Source organism: Boleophthalmus pectinirostris, unplaced genomic scaffold (assembly GCF_026225935.1).
Source record: "Boleophthalmus pectinirostris isolate CB_2022bp ecotype Guang Dong unplaced genomic scaffold, ASM2622593v1 HiC_scaffold_20, whole genome shotgun sequence".
NCBI classification, from domain to species: domain Eukaryota; kingdom Metazoa; phylum Chordata; class Actinopteri; order Gobiiformes; family Gobiidae; genus Boleophthalmus; species Boleophthalmus pectinirostris.
The window spans coordinates 14,555,281-14,576,343 of NW_026571153.1; the positions used below are offsets into that span (position 1 = coordinate 14,555,281).

Consider the following 21,063-nt stretch of genomic DNA (forward strand, 5'->3'; position numbering starts at 1 on the left):
CCTGCAGACAGGTTGATCCTCTTAGCGCTCAGGCCAATCCGGGACACTATTCCCAACAAGTTTTTTACCAATTTGGCCCAAAGAGCCCCTGGATCCTTGTCTTCATTAGAGGAGTTCCTCATTGATCAATCACTGTCATTGGAGCTGCTTTGTAATTGCAGTGTGTTTCTAATGAAGACTGACATTCCCCTCTCTCCTCCCCTCTCTGTGTCACAGGTCTCAGGAGAGAGGATGCTCCATGACTTTCACACCTTCCACCTCAAGGTACGCCTCCACAAGGACTTTTAAAATGCTTTGTCATAAAGGACAGTGTCAGGCAGGGACACTGTAACTAAAGATGCACTGATTCAACTGGTGAAGGATATCGACACTAATACTGAAACATTTGCTGGATCAGATATCGGTTTCCAAATATCGGTTTAGACAATATTCTGGTTGGATATTCTGGTTGGATATTCTGGTTGGATATTCTGGTTGGATATTGATTGATTGGTCATAGTTGATCCAGAAAGTGTCATCATGTTTGGACTTTGATTTACACAAAGCTGTTCTGTCCTTACTGGTGAGATAAGTAACAGCTACACATTTGCATTTGGATCAGTTCTGTCTTATTTTATTTTAGTTTAAAGGAATTAAATGCTGTTTTTAGTCTCTGCAGTGCTATTGGTTGGTATCGGGCATCGTCAGACACCAAAGTATAAGAATCGGTACATGGATCGGTGCATCCCTAACCTTAACAATACACAGACAATACACAATTAAAAGTGCATCATAACTTTTCTAACGATGGGTCGGTCACCTTCTTGTCCCCATGTTTTGCCTCAAATGTTCCACAATATGATGTCAAGCTTAACAAAAGGCCATGCATACTTATTGTCTGCAGGTTCAGTCCTCCTCAGTAGCTTGACCTTGTGGTATCGTTGCTTGTTTCCGTGGAGTTTCATTTCATATTGTGGAACATTCAAAGCGAACCTATACAATCTCCATGCATAAACAAGTGGCGACTCTTCCACCATGAAGTTACGTAGTGTTAACTAAGAAATGATCACAATGCTCCAAGATTGTACAGTTGTATTATCAGGTATTGCCAATTATGCAGTTATGTATAATATTGTGCAGTAAATTGCGATTAGCAGACCTCTGAATTTTGTGAATACTGTGTACTTTTAACAGCAAAACAACATCAACAACAACATGATCTGACTTGAAATCCTTCTGCGTATGGCTCTTCATAGGATAGACATACACATATACACTACTACTACGAATCCTGCTGCTGCTGTTGCTACTACTACTGCTGCTATACAATATTATCATTGAGTAGTGCCTTCCAACTTCACTCAAAAGCCTATAGTCTTCCATATTCAGCTTGAGTCAGTCTTTTGTGTGCCCCAACGGGAGTCTACAGTTATTAAGTCCACACAGAGAAACATGTTTGTTCTGGGATCACATTATACTTCAGGCCTTCCCCAGAGCGAGGCACAAAAGAAAAGACTCTACTGTGGAGATGGGGCTGTTTTGAAAGAGAAGATGCTGCCTTGGCTTACAGTTTTTGCAGATTTTGGCAACTTTGGGATTGATTGAACATTGAATACGATTCTATACAATTAATTACTGCAGTCTGTAAGCAATGATGTTCTGTACACATTTTTCATTTTAGTGTGGTACAATTTTTCCACTGCAGGATAGGACCTCTTCTGCCAATAATAGTATTCTTGCATTAACTAAAGCATTAATTAAAAGTCACAGTTTGAGATCTGGTGCTGTATCTTTGTATTTGCATGATCAGAGACAATGCCTTATCTAGGGTCTGACCTCTCCAAGTGCTTGGGCTACAAATATGTAAATCTGTATTCATCTCATCACTATCCACAAATAGTGTCCTTCAGCATTTCAATACTCCAAAAAAAAAAAAAAATTAAATACATTTAAAGCACTAAAAATCCTTGAAAAACATTCATTGTTACTGTGATGTGGTTTGCATCTCGACAAAGCGAGACCTGGCCCTGCTTGTTGCCATGAAAATGTTATTGCTTTAGATAAAATGATCTATTGTATAAACACATTTGTATCCATGGAGAATGTTGCAAAGCATAATGTGAACTTTCTTTCACATTCAAAATAGACCAACTTAGGCCCCGTAAACACTAGTATGTATTTGAGTCGTTTTCATTGTGGATGCAGTGTTTGTCCACATTAATCCGATTGAAAACGACTTCAGAGACGGAACGATCTGGTGCCATCAGCTCCCACGAATTCATCTGAGTACGGATCTGATCCGACACTGTGTGGACACCTGATATGCTGATGTAGGTCTATGCGCCGCAAAGTAATTCACCTTCAAAACACTAAGAGGCTAAAACACTATATGTCCATTCATATAGTGTATACGTTCTATGCGTATGACCTGCAGACGTATAATCTTTGAAAAGTTTCACATGAATCATCTCTTACGCAATAGAAACACAGAACAGACTCACCATCAACAGAACACCCCTCTGTCACAGAAAGAACACATGTAATCCACAGAGCCGTCTCCTTTAGTCTGACAGAAGCTGAACCGCATAAGTGCACAATAGCAAGCTGTTTTGGGCGCTCAGTTTATGCAGATTAGCCATGCTCAAAGCTGTGTGGATAGGGAAGACGTGTCTGGATGCAAATCATTTCCGATACGGTGATACAGTGATTCGTTTCAGTGTAAATGTAGCCTTAGGCTGTGTCCAAATGTCCACACTATAGGGCACTGCCACTTTTAGTCATTTCCAAATGTTCAGTGAGTGTAAAACAAGTGCACTCAAAATTTCCTACAATGCACCTTTAAAAGTAGTGTCCAGCCCTGATCACTAGACTGGTTAATGTAGACCACAGTGCATTGCGAGAGTCGGAAAAACAGCAGCGTGGCAACAGTTTAGCTCAGTGTTTCCCAAACTTTTTTTCTGGGGACCCATATTTTAAAAATCACAAACCTTCGAGACCCAAGTCAATAGACATTATTCGTAAATCACAAAATAAAGGTGGATTTGAGCATTATTGAATATTAGTGACGATATTTTATTGTTGACTGAGTGATCGTGTCTCTCTGAACAATTAGTATTAGTTTTAAACAAGTACAAGTTTTAAACAATGAAAAACTGTCACTGAAGCAGCAATAAAAGGTATTGATGAGTAGCCTATTTGGACATTAAATGTAGCCCATTTCTTTTTCTTTTCAACATTCAATTGAACCAGCAATATTGGAACAAAATAGTCAATAAAACAATTACAAAAAGATTAGAAATTATACAAAACATGTCTTAACATTTCTACATGTGTCAGAACTGTATGTTGGAGATCTACATGCAGACTGTGACAAGGCGACCCACCAGAGGTTCGCCTTTGGGAATAATGGGATTAACTGACACAAAACTACTGACTGACAGCAGATAGCAGCGTTTGTTTACCGCACTGTTGATGTTGATTATGAATAAACCACTTTTAAATAAACAATTATGGTGTCAAGTTGCTGCGTTACCTGCTGACCTTACTCAAAGATTGATCATTTCCACATTTTAGACAAAAAGCAAATAATCCAGTCTGTTTAAATGAGCTCCATCTTGACAAAAACTTGCGTGGCTAGAACTAAGAATGTATCAATATCCAAATCTCATGGTACGATATTATCACAATATACATTTCACTGTACGATATTTATTGCAATATTTTGGAGTGGTTAATATAATTGTAGACAGGATACTTTTTTGCATTTAAAATACATTGACAAGACTTGAGGTGCGAATCATTACTGTCATAATCCCAAGAACTCAAGTAAAAAACATATTTCTTCATGTTGTCTGCACTGAAATGAATCATGGGATATGTAGTTCCCTATGTTTTTTTAGCTGTTACTCCTATAAAATAATACATTTGAACAAAGAAACTTGTAATTCGATATATATTGTGACAGCTCTCGATATTAATGTGACACTTTTGACAATACAATATCACGATATTTTGGTTATTGTTACAACCAGAGTTATAACTAGTTCATAAATACTTTTGTGCCAGTCCAATTTGATCATTATTTATTATTATAGAGTTTAGCGGACGTTCTTTCACCCAGACGTCAAAGTCGCGTCACATGAAAATAGCAAACTGAGCCCAAATCTGTCTGTGAATGAGGCACTATATAGTCTGCTAAATAGCGCCGTAAATGAGGGGTTAGGGGCTAGGCTGGATTCACTATAGCAACAGCGGCGTTTCCTTTCAAATCCAACACGAGCGCAGATCCTTTGACATTTCTTAAAGATTTCCATTTGGCACCAGCTTGTACATATGCTCCCATACGCCATCATCTGTCATCTCCCGGAGAGGACAGCCACCCACTAGCCCCCCCTCCACGTTTCCCTCTCTCTCTCTCTCTTCCTTCCTTCTATGCTAATACTCTGTCTATCCCGTGCCGTATATTTCATGCAAATGTCTTTTCATCTTACATTTTCGAACGCCATTGATCTGACAGCTGTACCACAAGCATCCATAATGTTTTGACTAGGAGGGGGAAATTGCCACAGCTATGGAGTCATTGCGAATTCAGCCCACAGTGGGTGTAAGAGGAGGTCAGGCATAGTGAACTCTCCCTCCTACCGTACGCAATTGTTTTATTAAACTTTGAAGGCATGTTGATGATTAATGTTGCCGTGGTGATACATAAACACAGTAATGGGAAAATGGCTATATTGCAGACATAATGTTTTGTTTTGTTTTTTGTTTTTTTTACTTTGTCCTGCTCTGGCATCTGGTGGGAACAATAGGCAGTTATGTTGTATAGTGTACAGACAACGGAATGGGTTTGGGTGAGGGAGGAAGTATTAGGTACACAAAGTTAGAAAACGCAGGGGAATGGAAAAAAATACAAGTTTCACGTATTCAGAGTTTACCTTTGCTAATGCACTGTACAAATAATATTTTTCACTATGACATTTAAATCATTATTGTAACATGTTGGTGTATTATATTTGTTATAAATAATGTACAACACATTTTAGAATTGTTGAAAAATATCATACACTTAATAGCCATCTTTACGACTACATTTTAAAGCTAAACAGAAAACAGGTGATATTTTTTATTTATAGCATCTATTCCTGATGTTTGTTTTTCTATGTAGTTGGTTTGTGCCAGGGGTCTCCAACCATTTTCCTTCAGTGAGCTACTTTTTGTAAAACGAAAATGCCTGAGATGCCTATTAATTTTTAATTTTAGCGGCCGCCAGAAATGTTGTAAATATAAGATTGGACATGGTAAGCCGAAGATGAGGTACAGTTAGAACATAACCCATTATACAGTTATCAGTGCACAAAATAAGGCATAAAAATGATATATTTACAAAGGAAATAGGCATTTAATCAATCTAATTTGAGTTATTCAGCACAATATATAACTCAGAATTCTCGACGAGCTGCTTGTAAGGGGGTGGAGAGCTACTGGTGGCTCCCGAGCGACAGGTTGGAGACCCCTGGTTTGTGCCAGTACATATATATTGTATATATAGATATATATAAGAAATGAGGAATGAATCCGCTGTATGCTGCCTATATCTAAATATAAAGCATTTTATCCTCTGAGAATCAGGAAGAGTGCTGTCAGCATGCAAGTTGTTTATAGCACTACAGTGATGGTCTCTGAAAGCTGTGAAAAGCTCTTATAAACTCACCAAGGCGGATACATAGATGCCAGGAATATGTTAGGAAAGTAAAGAATAACTTTGGACCCTTGCAAACTGTTTAAATGAACTTGGTCACATTAGGACGATTTGCCTCTGTGTAAATCTGAATAAGTTACCAGAACTCAAAAAAAAAATAAAAAAATAAAAAAATGTAAATCGATTACCTAAATTATTTTAAGTTGATGAACTTAAAAGTCACAATCTTCCAGACCTTAAAAGTTTGGATGGCTTGCTACTTCTACCTTTTGATAACCCTTTAATCAAAAAAAATATTGGTTCAAAGTACTGAAAAAGAAGAACAGAAAGAAGTTACAGCAACTTGACAGAATTAAGTTTGTATGACTACTTCTAAAACTTTGAGTAAACACAACTTAATCTATTTAATTAAACTGAACATTTGGGTTTACAGTGTGCATGTTTAAGACCTGAGACTGTATATATTTATATGGACATACCTAACCCACTAGCTTCCATGTTCCAAACAGCAAGCGTTCATGGGGGCTCTTCTGGCTCCATTTGACTTTACATTGAGAAATTGTCACCCCTCACTCTGTAACTGCTGCAGTGAGCCTCATCGTTTAATCTTAAAATGTTCATATTAACTCGCTCTACGTGATCCTGCTGTTTTTATTTTTCCATTTTGTCTGTTAATGAATTTCTATTCCAAATATGTAGCTTCTGTCCAAATTTTCCCCTATCGTGTGTTTCATTTGACTTACTTCTAACACTGTGGGTGACGACATGCTCCCTGTGTCTACTTTAAACAGTTCATATTAAGGACTGGGCGATCCGGAGTGAAACCTGTCAAGACACAGACAAAAAATGCAAAATTCACACAGAAATGCCAAACCTGGACATCATAACTGTGAGGCTGAAGTGACAGACATTCAGCCATGTTGCCACACCTCAATAAACTTTACAAACACAAATATTACTGGAATTTCTACAGAACACGTCTTCAAATTTTTCATCGAATAAATCTACTTTTTAAGGCTTACTCAGAATAACTTAATTTTGCCTGTCAAAGCCCGCAGACACCTTGTTTTGGCATTTACCCGCCTCACTTTGTCATTGTCTGTTCAGGACCTGTACGAGGGAGAGAAAGTTTTAAATTTAAAATGTAATCAGCACAATCACCAGCAGCAATCAGTTCCTCTTCATTTCACCTGATCGAGCCCCCCGCTAAAAATACAAGCCCGTTAAACACGCCATCTTATCATCAGAGCCGGGATTAAGCTCTGACTTTGATTAACATCTGTAGTCGTACTTTAGAAGGTCAAAGTTCACCCTCAGAGAAAATGGACTTTCTAGATATAAGCCGGCAGTGTTCTGAGGGCGTACATTATCATCCTGTTTGATATTACGGCTTTATTAAACCATCGTACAGTTGTGTTGCGGTTGCATTAGTTCGGCCCTAAGCTCCATCTTCAGGAAGTTTGTATAGAGGTTTATGGATTTTAAATACGCTTAAGTTTGCATTTACAAACCAGTATTAATCAATTTAAATACTTCAGTCTCCTCTAGATTATGTCAGAGAAGTAATAGTGAAAATATACACATCAAGAAACTGTAAAAAAATGCAAAGTGTAAGTAAATATTTTATGATCTAAACACTATATACAAATGCTGCTTTCGTGGAGGCAAATGTTAAAGGCCCTATATTACACAGAATGGACTCCAGTGAGCTTTAAGATATAATGTTGTTACTCCTCAAAAACAGACCTGGAGTGTTTTCTTTCATTCACACATGTTTGAGTAACCTTTTATTATTAATCTGTCTAAATCTCCAAAGTGCCAAAAGTGGTAGTTTTCAAGTTGACAACCTCCTTTTTCCTTTAGTTCTGTAGAGATTTGCAATTCCAGGGCTGAAATTATCCAAATTATTCTAGTGAAGGTGTGGAGTTTAAAAACACAGTGGAGCATTGCCTGTATTATCACATGACAAGGTGGAAGTGTTTTCAGGTTGAGAGAAGAACTCCAGGCATCTTTTGACGAGGAAACAACATTATAGCACATCAGAAAGTAGTGCAAAACATTTTGTAAATAAAAAAAAAATACATATATTAAAAATGTAATCCACATTTCATTGATCCACAAAAGGAAATTACTTGGATACCATAGTTCAGCGGAGCCCAGCTTTCTTCGACCACGGACTGGTTTAATGTCAGACAATATTTTCATTGACCGGCCTTTAAGGTGTGGCGGATAAATATGACAAAATAAAATGATACGATCAAAAGAAAAACTTGGTGGTATTTTGTAAATGTAATAATAAACGTTCCCAAAGACATCTGTTTTTTACTCATTTTGCAGCTTGTGGGTTTAATATTAGCGTTAATGTATCACGTGACTGAGACCTGCCTCAAGAGTGAGCCACAGACGGATGTAAAGAAGAGAATAATTTTTCAAAATTAAACATTGCTCAGATGGATAATAAATAAAACTGAAATAATGTAAGTTAATTAGTCTCTCTGTGCGGCCCGGTACCAAATGACCCATGAACTGGTACCAGTCCCCGGCCTGGGTTTGGGGACGGCTGCCGTAGATTACACATTACAACATAACAACAAAGAACAAAAAATAAGGCAAGGCAAGTTTATTTGTATAGCACAATTCGTACACAAAGTAATTCAAAGTGCTTTACAGAATAAGAAATACATTAAAATCATAATAAAAACAAATCAAAACATAAATAATCATGAAGATTAAAATTAAAAAAGAGAGACATAAATTGGAGAGAAGAGTGCGGAATGAAAACCTTTCAGTTATATGCACAGTTAAACAGAAATGTTTTGAGCCTGGATTTAAACAGCATCACAGCACACATAAGTAAGTAAGTATTTTTTATATAGCGCTTTTCACAGACATTTGTCACAAAGACACGTTACAGAGCATTATTCATTCACTCCAGACCCGGTGGTGATAAGCTATAATTGTAGCCACAGCTGCCCTGGAGCAGACTGACTGAAGCATGGCGGCCATGCCAATTGGCGCCATCAGTCCCTCCGACCACCACAGTCACTCAGGCACACACCACTTTCATACTAGGCAATGAGGGTGAAGTGTCTTGGCTAAGGACACAACCACAGTTTTTGTGACTGGGCCTCCCCGTGGCACCTGATTTTCCCAGAGGTCTCCCATCCAAGTACTAACCAGGCCCAGCCTCGTTTAGCTTCTGAGATCTGACGGGATCAGGCTTTGACAAGTTGATATGGCAAAAATAAATAAATGGTTAACTACTCAAAATTCTAAATAATAAATAATCACATTTTTACTTTTAATTACAGCAGTAACCCATTAGATTTGCACAAACCCAGCACATTGTCCCCCACAGAGTAATAATAATCTCCAATCTATTAATAGGTTAGTTATTTGCAGTGATTATTCTGTGTGTGTAGCCCTGATTGTGACCAAATGGCGACAGACACTGCCCCACAGTGACACAGGTGCTGCTGCAGGTGCGCGACCACCTGGACACCTGTACACCTGCACATCGCACACAAACACCAGCCTACAAGATCAAACGCTTTATTATTTTATTTACAGTGTCCTTTGTAAAGCAGAGAGGAAATCAGAGCACCATTTATCGCACTTTGTAAACATACTGAGAGTCCATTTGCGCAATTTGTCCACACTTAATACGCAACACTGTTTTTGCTATCTAATTTGGATGTCGCTTTGAAGTTTTTCGGCAATTTTCAAATAAGAAGTAAAGCTGTTTTTTTTTTTTTTTTTCAACGTAATTGTTTTTAGATAAGCAACGCTGATTTGATGCGACAAGGCAATCTAGACTGGGAGATTAAGGCATATCTAAGCACTGTATCTGACGCTATCCAAAGTTCATTAATAGTCCAGAACAAGCGGCCTCGAATGACCTCATATGAATTTCAATGTCACCGCAGATGGGGAGAGCTGTTTGGACATAATGGGGAGTTAAAAGTCCCATCTGCGACCCGTGCTCCCTGCAAAATCAGACAGTCTTTGTGGGGGGAAATAGGTCAGCCGTGAATACCTGGCTTCTTCCATCTCAAAGATTCTTGTAACATGTTTAATTGTGAGTGTGTGGGTTGGTCAAGCGTGACTCCGAAATGTGCTTTGGTGGTTGGAACTCTTTGGGAATTTTTGTGGTTGTGCAGAAGAAGAATGTTAAGTAGTTTGTGAAAGCTGTTTAGAAGTGCAAAGGTGCTCATACGATTATATTATCGATTTAGAATGATAATCAACATTGTGTTTTTAACTATAGGATCTTGGTAATGTTTAGTTTTTTTAATACTGCTGTATAATCTGGTTTTCTTTTCATAATAAGTAAGTAAAATAACGGGGAAATTCTGGAAAAATCATGGAAATTGAAAATCTTACTTTCTAGGCCTGGAAACGTCATGGAATTTTGTAAATTCAATGAAAGTTTTGGAAATCTCATGGGATTTTTGTATCTCTTTCACACAACTACAGCGTTCTGTTAAGTTATCATTAGACTATTATGATTATTTTGGAGCGTATGCACTTTTTGTTTAAAAGAGATGACAATAAATGCACTGACAGTATTTTGAATGTTAAAAAAAACTAAAATACCAAATCATAAGGTGGAAGAGTGGAAAGTATGCGAAATTCTACAAATATAGGGTGCTGTAAGTCATGGAAAATTCACTTTAGATCACAAGTCACGGAAAAGTTTTGAAGTTTTGCCAGTGAAAGAGTGGAAACCCTACAATAAGTAAAATCGGATATTGCTTATCAATCAATCATTCAATCAAACTTTATTTATAGAGCCCTTTACAACACTTAAGGTGTTTTCCAATAAAATCTGCATGATATAAAAACATTCAAAACATTAAACTACTAAATTAAAAAAGAGATTATCGCTGTGTAACTTGGGTCAACTGATTGATTCCATGGAAATACTGTGGAATATCTGTGGAGATAAGCAAGAGGCGATCCTGTATGTTCAGACTGCAGCCTGAAGTGACCCAAATTAGATTTTTTCACACTTATGCGACCTGTATTTGATCTGAACGACACAGATCCGATTTTTTAAAATATGATCCAGACCACTTGGATATGTGCTCCTAAAACTGATACATATCTGATCTGTTGACATATGACTTCAGTCTGAACGGTCAGGTCGCATTCATCCCACCTACACGTCACAAATGTACACAAACGTTCTTCTCGTCCTATGAAAATTGTGTATGAACTCCGTGTCAGTGAAGCAGCGAAGCACTATACACCCAAACCTTCCTTTCTATGGCCAAAACCTTGTCCTTCTCCTTCTCAATCTCCTTCTTAATAAACAAATAAGCTGTACATGTTCTGGCTCCGGTACGACAGCGAGAGAAGTTTTTCAGTGCCATAAAAGCACCCAAAATGAACCAAAAAAAAGTATTTCTTGTGTAAAAGTTTCACAGTGGGGCTTTAATAAATCTGTGGAATTTACCAACCAACAAATTTAATCTTTTACATGTTTCAAAATTGTACTACATTGAGTGCGAATTATTGATTCTTCAAGCATTTCAAATTTCTCAATAACCCATGAACATGAACTATCACACTCCAACTCTTTCACAAAACACTCACTTATGCCAACTTTGCCCCACATGCCGCCTTTGCCAGTTTGGCCCTGCTGTAGTCACTGGCTCACTCCGATTGCAGCGCTGTGATTGCTTAATTAAATGCTCGGCTGTGTAATGACTCGGTTTGAAAGGGAATGAAATGTCTAAATGCTGCCGAGTCTGCGTGGAGCTGAATAGAAATCAATGGGACACGACGCTGGAACTCAAGGTGTTTTCCTCCGTGTTTAGGGTGAGAGAGTATTGACGCTGTCCTTCAGTCAGTTAGTCAAACGGCCATTCCTCTCAGTCCCGGGCATTGATCGCAGAGTACAGTGCTTACGTGGGCTTTTCTGGAGGAAGTTGACAAAAGCAGTTTGCACAGCTTTACTGGTCAATGTAGGTGATAAATAATGAGTATTTTACAAACTGGCTCAATAAAGTAAAAGTCCTCACACCAAGCAATTAAAGTCAAGTTTCTGTTTTAATAAGCTCAATGATTTCTAACTTTTTTTTGGCTAACTGTCAAATAAAAAGATATTTAATGGAGTTGGATCCAAATCTTAAAGCTGAATAGTGGAACTTTTCTGCTGGGAGTGTGTAAAAGCTCCCAGTCGTCAATGTAGAGTCCACAGCAAAGGAGAAATTCAATCTGTCAGCTGCATAAACGTTTATTTAGGTCTAGTGGGAGGTCTGGTGGTCTGGTCCATAGAGATGATATTGCTTTGCCTGGAATGTTCCACACTATGGCATTGTCACTGGCCTGTTTTTATTAGACAGGAACGTTCTTACAAAGAAGAACACGGGTGAAAATGCACAATACGGTAGCATTACTACATGAATATGGACAGGTGAAGAGCTATAGCAACATGGCACCTGATAATGGGTATTTTTGTGTTTTGTTTTGTTTTGCTGGAAAGTTCCACAGTATTAGGCTACGTTCAGACTGCACGGCTTCATGTTCAATTAGGATCTTTTTGCGAAACCCGACTTTTTTGCAAGGTCGTTCACATTTCCAATAAAATGCGACTTGTATGTGAACTTCAGTGTGGACATGGACGCGAGCATTGAGCACCTGGCGATTTTAAAGTTGCTGTCGTACTGGAGCAACATCTTATTTGTTTTAAGGAGGAGATTGAGAAGGAGAAGGACGAGGTTTTTGACCATGGCATTTTGTAGGGCAGTGGCAGCAACGTCCATAGAAAGGAACGTGTGGGTCACGGCCAAGAGTGGTGGGATTGTGATGTGATTAGCTGCTTCATACACAATTTTCATATGACGAGAAGAACGTTTGTGTACATTTGTGAGCGCCTACTTCTACCACCCTGATCTTCAATGGTCTATTTCAGTGAGCAAAAGCATTTGTGTTGGGTTGTATTGGCACGCAACAGGTTCTTGTTATTGTTTTTTTATGACGTTTAGGTGGGATGAATGTGACCTGGCCATTCAGACTGAAGTCGCATGTCAAAAGATCAGATATATATCGGTTTAAGGACTACATATCCAAGTGGCCTAGGTCACATTTGGAAAAAAATCGAATCTGTGTCATTCAGACTGTCATTAAAAGATCAGATACAAGTCGCATAGTGGCGAAAAAATCTGATTTAGGTCACTTCTATCCTGCAGTCTGATTGTACCCTTAGATTCTTTTATTTATTCAATTACAAGTGTCTTAGTGATCAAAAATACCTCCAAAAAACAGGATTTGATTTAATCTGTATCTTGCTCTGGTGGTACCAAACTCCAATGGAGACAAGTTTAATGCAATACTGTAAACATCAGTTGGTTTAAAATCCAAAAAGAAAACAACTCTCCAAATGCCATAAACTTGACTTTGACACTACCCTTTGTTCAGCTGTAATATATTTTGCAGTAAACATCGATACATATATCAATCTGAATATTTCTACTACTCCTTCTTAACAAACAACCCCAGCACTGAAATATTTCTTGAAAGGAGTGCGAGCGATTAATCTTACTAACATTTAGCTGAACCGAAGACCTTTAGAAAGCCCTAAATCTGCGGGTAAGGCCATACAACGCCGAAATAACACGCAATTATCAAAGACCCTCTAGGCAGGGGGCAGTGTAATCCGCCTGATGTTTTGGACCATAAAAATCACGTAGCTGAATTTGATCTTTCAAACAATGTCAGCTTGTCGGAATTATAGAAACCCCGAGCATTTAAGTCGCAAAATTAAGTTGACCCCTTCAGAAAGCTTAAGGACAAGTAACAAAAGACTGTCGCAATCCCCCATCTCTCCACTCGTCTTTTCAGTGTAATAAGTTCCTACTCGAAGCAAGACCACTGGAGCTAATACCGGCTTTATCTGCTTTTGATATAAGATATTAACACCTCATCAAACACCTCATCAAAGTTAAGCCAGCAGTGCGCCTTCCAAATTTACATCAGCTGAACAATGTCTCCGAGAGAAATCTTATCAAATTCAAATTAAGGACTGAGTTGAATAGCCCCCAAGGATAGTGCTACCCATCACTCAAGGAACATGTAATTTCAAGAATACAAGCCGGCATTGTAAATCGCTCCAATCGGTAGACTTTTTTCTCCCTTCTCTTTCCTATCACAAAGCCGTTAATATTTTTGAATTTGCGTCTCATAATCCGGAGTTGAAAGGGAGCGCGTCAGATAATGATAAACGTTTAGCTGGCGGCCAGGACGGCAGGTCTGAGGGACACTATCGGCGTTCGGTGTTTTGGAGAAGTCCAGAAATAGAAAATGAAGTCGGCGAGTGGATCTAAGGAAGAGAACAGGTGAAAATATGAAACTGGTATTGCAATGTGACTATGGAGAGGTGAAGGATGAGCTATGTAATCTGATAATGGGTAGTTTTGTGTTTAGTTTTGTTTGTATGCTCATAATTAAAAGTTAGAGTGTTAGAAGCCATGAAAAAGTTTATTAACTGAATATTATGTATTCTATTAAGTATTAATATGTCCTTTCTTTACCTGTAATGTTCCACAGTATGACATTAAACAGCTTTACCTTACATTTATTCAATTTGTACAGGTGGTTTTGTAGCTCAAACGTACCTTAAAAAAGAGACATTCTGACCTCTCCACAGATCTGACCTGTAACTTGACCTGGGCTAGTCTCAATGAACATAGAAAGGTTTAATACTATATTGTGAAAAAATCCAGATAAAGCAATTACGTCTCCATGGAGAAAAGCATTTGATGGACCCTCCACCAGAAAAATTAGACAATACACCTTTAAACGGCACCAGCCTCATTCAGTGATTTATTTTCTTCCTAGTTTCTACATTTTAGACAAACAGAAGACATCAAATATATGAAGCAAGATATATGGAATGATTATATAATTCCATACATCAGCGATTTTCAATAGGTAAGGCACCTCCCAGCCACACATGTGAAGAAAAAGATAATGTTTCACATCTGTACACATCTGCAGCAGTATTGATATCGGTAATTGTGTGTGTATTAGCTGTAAAATTATGTCGCCATGACAACCTACTCATAGTTTGGAACATTTTTGCGTGGACCACACCTCCTCTCCTACTTCCTCCGAGTACGAGCCAAGTGGACCAGGACTAAAATCACAACTAAAACAAGGACTAAACCAGAACTAAAACCAGGACTAAACCAGGTCTAAAATCAGGGCTAAAACCAGGACTAAACCAAGACTAAATCAGGACTAAAACCAGGTCTAAACCAAGACTAAATCAGGACTAAAACCAGGTCTAAACCAAGACTAAACCAGGACTAAAATCACGACTAAAACCAGGACTGAACCAGAACTAAAACCAGGACTAAACCAGGTCTAAAATCAGGACTAAACCAGGTCTAAACCAGAACTAAAACCAGGACTAAACCAGGACTAAAATCAGGACTAAAACCAGGTGTAAACCAGGACCAAACCAGGACTAAAAACAGGACTAAACCAGGACTAAACCGGTATTAAACCAGGACTAAACCAAAACTAAAATCAGGACTAAAACCAGGACTAAACTAGGAATAAACCAGGTCTAAATCAGGACTAAACCAGGTCTAAACCAGGACTAAAGTCAGGACTAAAACGAGGTCTAAACCAGGAGTAAATCAGAACTAAACCAGGACTAAACCAGGGGGAGATACTCCAAGGGGAGACTCACATTCACCCAATTCGAAAATCGCTGCCTTACATCTTACTTCATATATTTGATGGCTTTAATTTGTATAAAAAATTTAGTAAAGTAGTAAACAAATACAAAAAAAAACACACACACACAAATGACGGTGAGTCCAAAACTTTGTCTAGTGTATTATACTTAAAAACATGGATAGCTGTACACCACACAACAACACTTGTACCGGAAGCCATATAGCTTTAAATTTTTTTCTCAAGGTAAATCGTGAGCGAGAGAGCAAAGGTTTCTGAATTCTTATCTTCCCTTGTGGCATCTTTTGTCAGAACGCATGAAAAAAAATGAAATATTAACTGGAAAATATAGCTCGGAGAGATAGAAAATAAATTACTTCAGTGTGGCAAGGAAAGGGGAGATTGTGAGATTTATCAAGTCGAGATGGAAATGCCTGCTAAGTCTGTGCGCCCTTACCTTGAAATATTAAAGCCGCATCAAATGGCAGTAGTACATAGGGCGTGTGTGTCTTTGTGATTCTTTACAATAAATTATTAATGTGATGTTATCTATTTTAATTTTACTGTGGTAGATGACAGACTATTGCTTCTTAGAGCTTGAGGTTTTTCTATGTTACAGTACAGAAATGTTTTGAGAAAGTGCATTTGAGAATTGGGGCAAGGTTAGAAGCCACATTCTTTTGGTCAAGACATTAAAACGGTCCTTTATGTGTTTTATAATCAATCTTCCTGCATTTTATACATCTTTCTGTGGTACTGGGGGAACCTATCTGGAGCAGGAAGCAACACAATATAAATACTCTTCTTCAAATGTTGTGAATTTTGTTTTTTGGTTTGTTTTTTAAGCTAAATATTCATCAAACTGTCTTTTCCTTTGTCAGTCCATCATCCAAATAGGTTATTGTCCCCTCTCAAAGTAACACATTTTAGTGTAACAAATATTACAAGAGGAAATATCACAATTGTATAATTATTCACAATTACTTACACCACGGGAAAACAACAATGAAAGATGGGGCATTGTGTAAAATTATTTTTTGAGCTTTTTGAATGTTGTTTCCTTATCAAAAACATGCCTGAAGAGGTTTTAAATGTCACCCTGCATGTTTCGGTAATTTAGGGATCTCTCCTGGGTCCTGTTCAAACCCTCTTTATAGTTAGCTGTAAGATTCTGCCCAATGCTCAGCCCACAAGAATCCGTGTATCATTCATTCATTTGTTTTTCATGATAAAAACAAAAAAAGGAAATGAAAAAAACAACTATTTTCTTCATTATTTATCTCCAAAACCAAAATGAAAAAACGGATAATGATTAATTTCAGTTTTCCATTTTGTGTTTAAATGAATTATGGAAAAAACGGATAACGGCCATTGTTTATTCATTTTCTTAATCTTGGTGTTATTTTGAAAAACAAATGATACACAGACTCACAAGGTTAATGAAAGTGAAACTTATAAAACATGTGAATACATAGTTTTTGGTGATATAGCATTTTCAAAACAATAACAGGTAGCATGGTGATCTAAATATTTTCATGTTTCATGTTTCATACCCCACAGCAATAACATTTACACGGAGAAAAGCAGTTGATGGACCTCCACCAGAAAAGCTACACAATGCACCCTTAAGTTTCCATGATTAATACAGTATGTTTCAGACTATAAGGCGCACCAGATTATAAGGCGCAGTATCAATAATTTTGAATTCTCTGGTCTATTTTCATACATAAGGTACACTGGATTATAAGGCGCATTAAGTGAAACAAACGGACGATACTTGAGACTGATCCCAGACATCCACGATCCATTGGCAGATTGTGACGTAAATCGCCCGCCATTGCCTCACTGTTGGTGAATGTGTTTTATGAATGTGAATGTGGGTGGATATTTTAAGTTAGTTTTTTTATTTCCTTCGAGGAGGACTCAAATTTACATTGAGTAATAATGTGTTTAATGCAGCTTTCCTAAACTATAAGAACTGAAAAAAACAAAACAAAACAGCCTGCTCCTTGTGCACTGATGTGGTCAGCTTCTCTCAGACTAAAGGACATGACTCAGTCGAATATGAGTGTTCTGTTATAGAGTATGTGCTGATGATGAGTCTGTTCGCCTGTTCTGTGCATATTTCGCGTTGGAGATGGTTCATATGAAACTTTTCAGAGATTATTATTCTGCAAGGCTCCTGACTACAGTAGCCGTAATGCTCTGACAATCTATCAAGCGGTGCGTCTTTGTAGCTTACCAGAGTCGTACTAAAACATTTTGACAGATTTTTGAGCGCCGTGTACCACATAAAATCGGTTCGAGGTCAGTAAGCACAACCAGAATTAATACATAAGGCAATAATGTCGATTTTTGAGAAAATTAAAGGATTTCACGTGCACCTTATAGTCCAAAAAATACGGTATTATTATTATTTTTTTATCTCTTATAATATTGTGACTTACATGATTATGGATTAGCCAGTCCATTCTTACATGTCTTTTCATAGTTTCTGAGTCTCCAACCAGGCCATAATGGGAATTAGCAGATGAACACATGCATGAATCTGAACTCAAATGCGCACAATTAGCCCCACACCCCTTTTAACACGCAGCACTATTTCAGCGCTTGACTGGCAAAATCTATAATTGTTCAGATAAGTGACCATGTTAGCTAGATAAAGGTTAAACTATCAGGGATATGTTCTCCATCCTTCCTCAGCCCATTTTACACATCCAGCTCAGGCTTTGGAGGCTGAGGAAAAAGTGAAGAAAGAAAGAGAAAAAAAAACAAAACAGTCAAGTCAATATTGATTGATCTGGGAGCTTTAGCAATTACCTCCATGCGCAGAAGACCATGTTAAGGTCAGTATTATCTTAGCTCATTTTATGGGTCAATGCTTCAGCGTTAGCAAAAATAAATTAATGGGGTAAACACTTTAGCTCACCTTGATGAGATTTACGGTGTGGATGTTTAGGGTCTTTGCATAGGCGGAGTGGTGTACATGAGACTGAACCTTTGGTATTTGGGACTCGTGAATTCTATGGGTGAAAGCAGGATATAAATAACAGTGTAATGAAAGTGTAAAGGCGGCGTAATATACCGCGTGGAGTAATAAGCTCATTAAGTCCCAGTATTTTATGGGAGGACTATTTTGGTTTACACGCCAACAATGACACCTGTATTTATGTTGAAAAGATAGCTATATTTACTTTATGGTTGGAGTCATCTTTCAGCACCTTAAAGTAGATAAAGTGTCACACACAAACATAATTGGTACCTACAATGAAAAGGCGGTTACTGTAAAAAGGTTTCATTAAGTTGCTTTATGAACAAATAAAAGGTGCTGACAAAGTTGCTTTATCCTTGAACTGGGAAATAAAGTTTGGGCACGATATACAGTATTTAGCAATGCGCAATGCCTTGTTGGAGGTCGGTGATGCCAAATGTTTTTAGGCGTTATTGTTTTGTTGGATATAGACACTGGTATCTAGCTGACATTTTTATCTAAATAACATCAGATTAAACGTCGTATATTACGCAAAACTGACTCCTGTGAGCTTGTTATAATTTTATTACCTCATCAAAAGCATACCTGGAGTTGTGTTTCGTTCACACGTTTGAGTAATCCTTTATTATTAGTCTGTCTACATTTAATGAAGATGAATGGAGTTTAAAAGTGGAACAGGTGGAAAAGAGCATTTTGAGTTTTGGAGATGTAGACTGACTAATACTGCAGGGTTACTCAACCATGTGTGAATGAAACAAAACACAACTCCAGATATGTTTCTGGCTACGCCTGAAGTGACCCAAATAAAAAATGTTCACCCTTATGTGACCTGTATCTGATGTTTTAATGACATACACACATCCGATTTTTTCAAATGCAACCCAGGCCACTTGGATATGTGCTCCTAAAACTGATACATATCAGATCTTTTGGCGTGTGACTTCAGTCTGAACGGCCAGGTCGTCTTCATCCCAGCTACACATTACAAATGTACACAAACGTTCTTCTCGTCACATGAAAATTGTGTCTGAACTCGTTGTCAGAACTCTCACAGTAATATCATGGTCCCTCACAGTATACTGAATTGCAACATTTTTCCTTAAACATATTAAAAAGGGGGAACTGCATAGGCCATGATCCGTTACATTCTTTGCTATATAACAGAATAACTTTTATTAAGCAAAATATAAGATTTTAAAGATATTACATTATTGGAAAATGGCTGTAATGATTCACACTGAAGACTGGTCAAGGTATTCAAAAAGGAAAAAAATGCATATGTACAATTCTGTTAATCCCTCCAAAATATCACAATAAATTAATTAATAAAGCAATCAATAAAGCAAATAAATCAATAAAGCAATCCCACTACTCTTGCCCCACAAAATGCCATGACCAAAAATGTTCTCCTTCTCAATTTCCTCCTTAAAACAAATAAGCTGTGCATGTTCTGGCTCCGGCATAACAGCAATTTTAAAATCTCCAGGTGCTCAATGTTACATCCATGTTTAAGTGACTTCTGTAAACACTGAGCGCACTTGCTGCATGTGACATCGTTGTGTCCTTCAGTGCACATGCGGGACACTTTTGGGGAGTTTAAAGTTCACACTGGAGTTCACATACAAGTCGCATTTAATTGAAAATGTAAATGACCTCGCGGAAAAATCGGATTTCACCAAAAAATCCAAATTGAGCATTAAGCCCTGCAGTCTGAGCGTAGCCTTTGAGGAGGTAACAACATGGCTAAAGCTCAATTTTGCATAATATAGGACCTTTAAAATGTCTTAAATAATTGTCATATTCCTGCAGTAACAACAGAAAAAAGCACAAAAAAAACAAATATTTCTTCATTTAGGTTGCATTCACGTACAACAATTTTGATACAAGGGCAGATGCATATATATAAACCTATGAGAGAATAAAAATAAAAATCCACAGACCTTGAGCCTTGCATCCTGGTAATGGCTACACAAATTTGCCATATGAATCTTTTTGCTTAAGCTTATTCAACTGGAAATAATATCGCTGTATCTTAAAATTGAATACTGATAAAATACAAACAGAAAACATACAATACCATATTATTCCATAACATTAATCCATTTTAAATAGTGTGTATGTGTGGTCAGTGTATTGAGCAGGCCCATGTTATGTTCTGTAATGACTGACATTCTCACAACAGTCGATGCAGATTATGGTTCATACAGATTTTCTTGTGGGCGGAGCACTAAAGATAAACATATCAGATCAATGTATTTTCTCATGTAGTGTTGTATTCACACTTGCATCGCTACAGGCAGAATATGTTCATCCAGTTCCACATTTCCATTTGGGCTGATACAAGGGCCAAGCACTGTAAAAAAAAAAAAAAAAAAAAAAAAAAGCAGATGTATAGTAGGAGAGGTGGGCAGAATTTTATAATTCAGATGGTGACAAAGGTTAAATTATTTTACATTCAATTAGAGCTCCTATATTGCACAAAATCAACTCTTGTGTGCGTTAAGCCATGTTATAATTTGGTTGATGTTGTCATTTGCACATGTTTGCGTACTCCTTTATTATTAGTTTGTCTAAATTTCCAAAAACTAAAAATTCTCTGTTCTCAAGTTTTACATTTAGTTCAGTAGCGATGGGCAATTCTTGAATGAAATTATTCAGATGATTCTAGTGAAGGTGTATGGAGTTTAAAAACACAGTGGAGCAC

General features: G+C 37.6%; 1 protein-coding gene and 1 pseudogene across 1 annotated transcript in view; one reads left to right on the top strand and one right to left on the bottom strand.

Annotated features, from left to right (window-relative positions):
- Positions 1-213: 213 nt before the first annotated feature.
- The window catches only part of LOC110159301 (protein tyrosine phosphatase receptor type D), a 289,285-nt gene continuing 268,435 nt past the window's right edge, over positions 214-21,063 (top strand). Inside the window, exon 1 of the mRNA XM_055156330.1 lies at positions 214-264. The gene's annotated coding sequence lies outside the window, so the exon portion shown is untranslated. The remainder of the gene's footprint in view (positions 265-21,063) is intronic.
- LOC129409961 (5S ribosomal RNA) lies at positions 8,807-8,924 on the bottom strand (annotated as a pseudogene).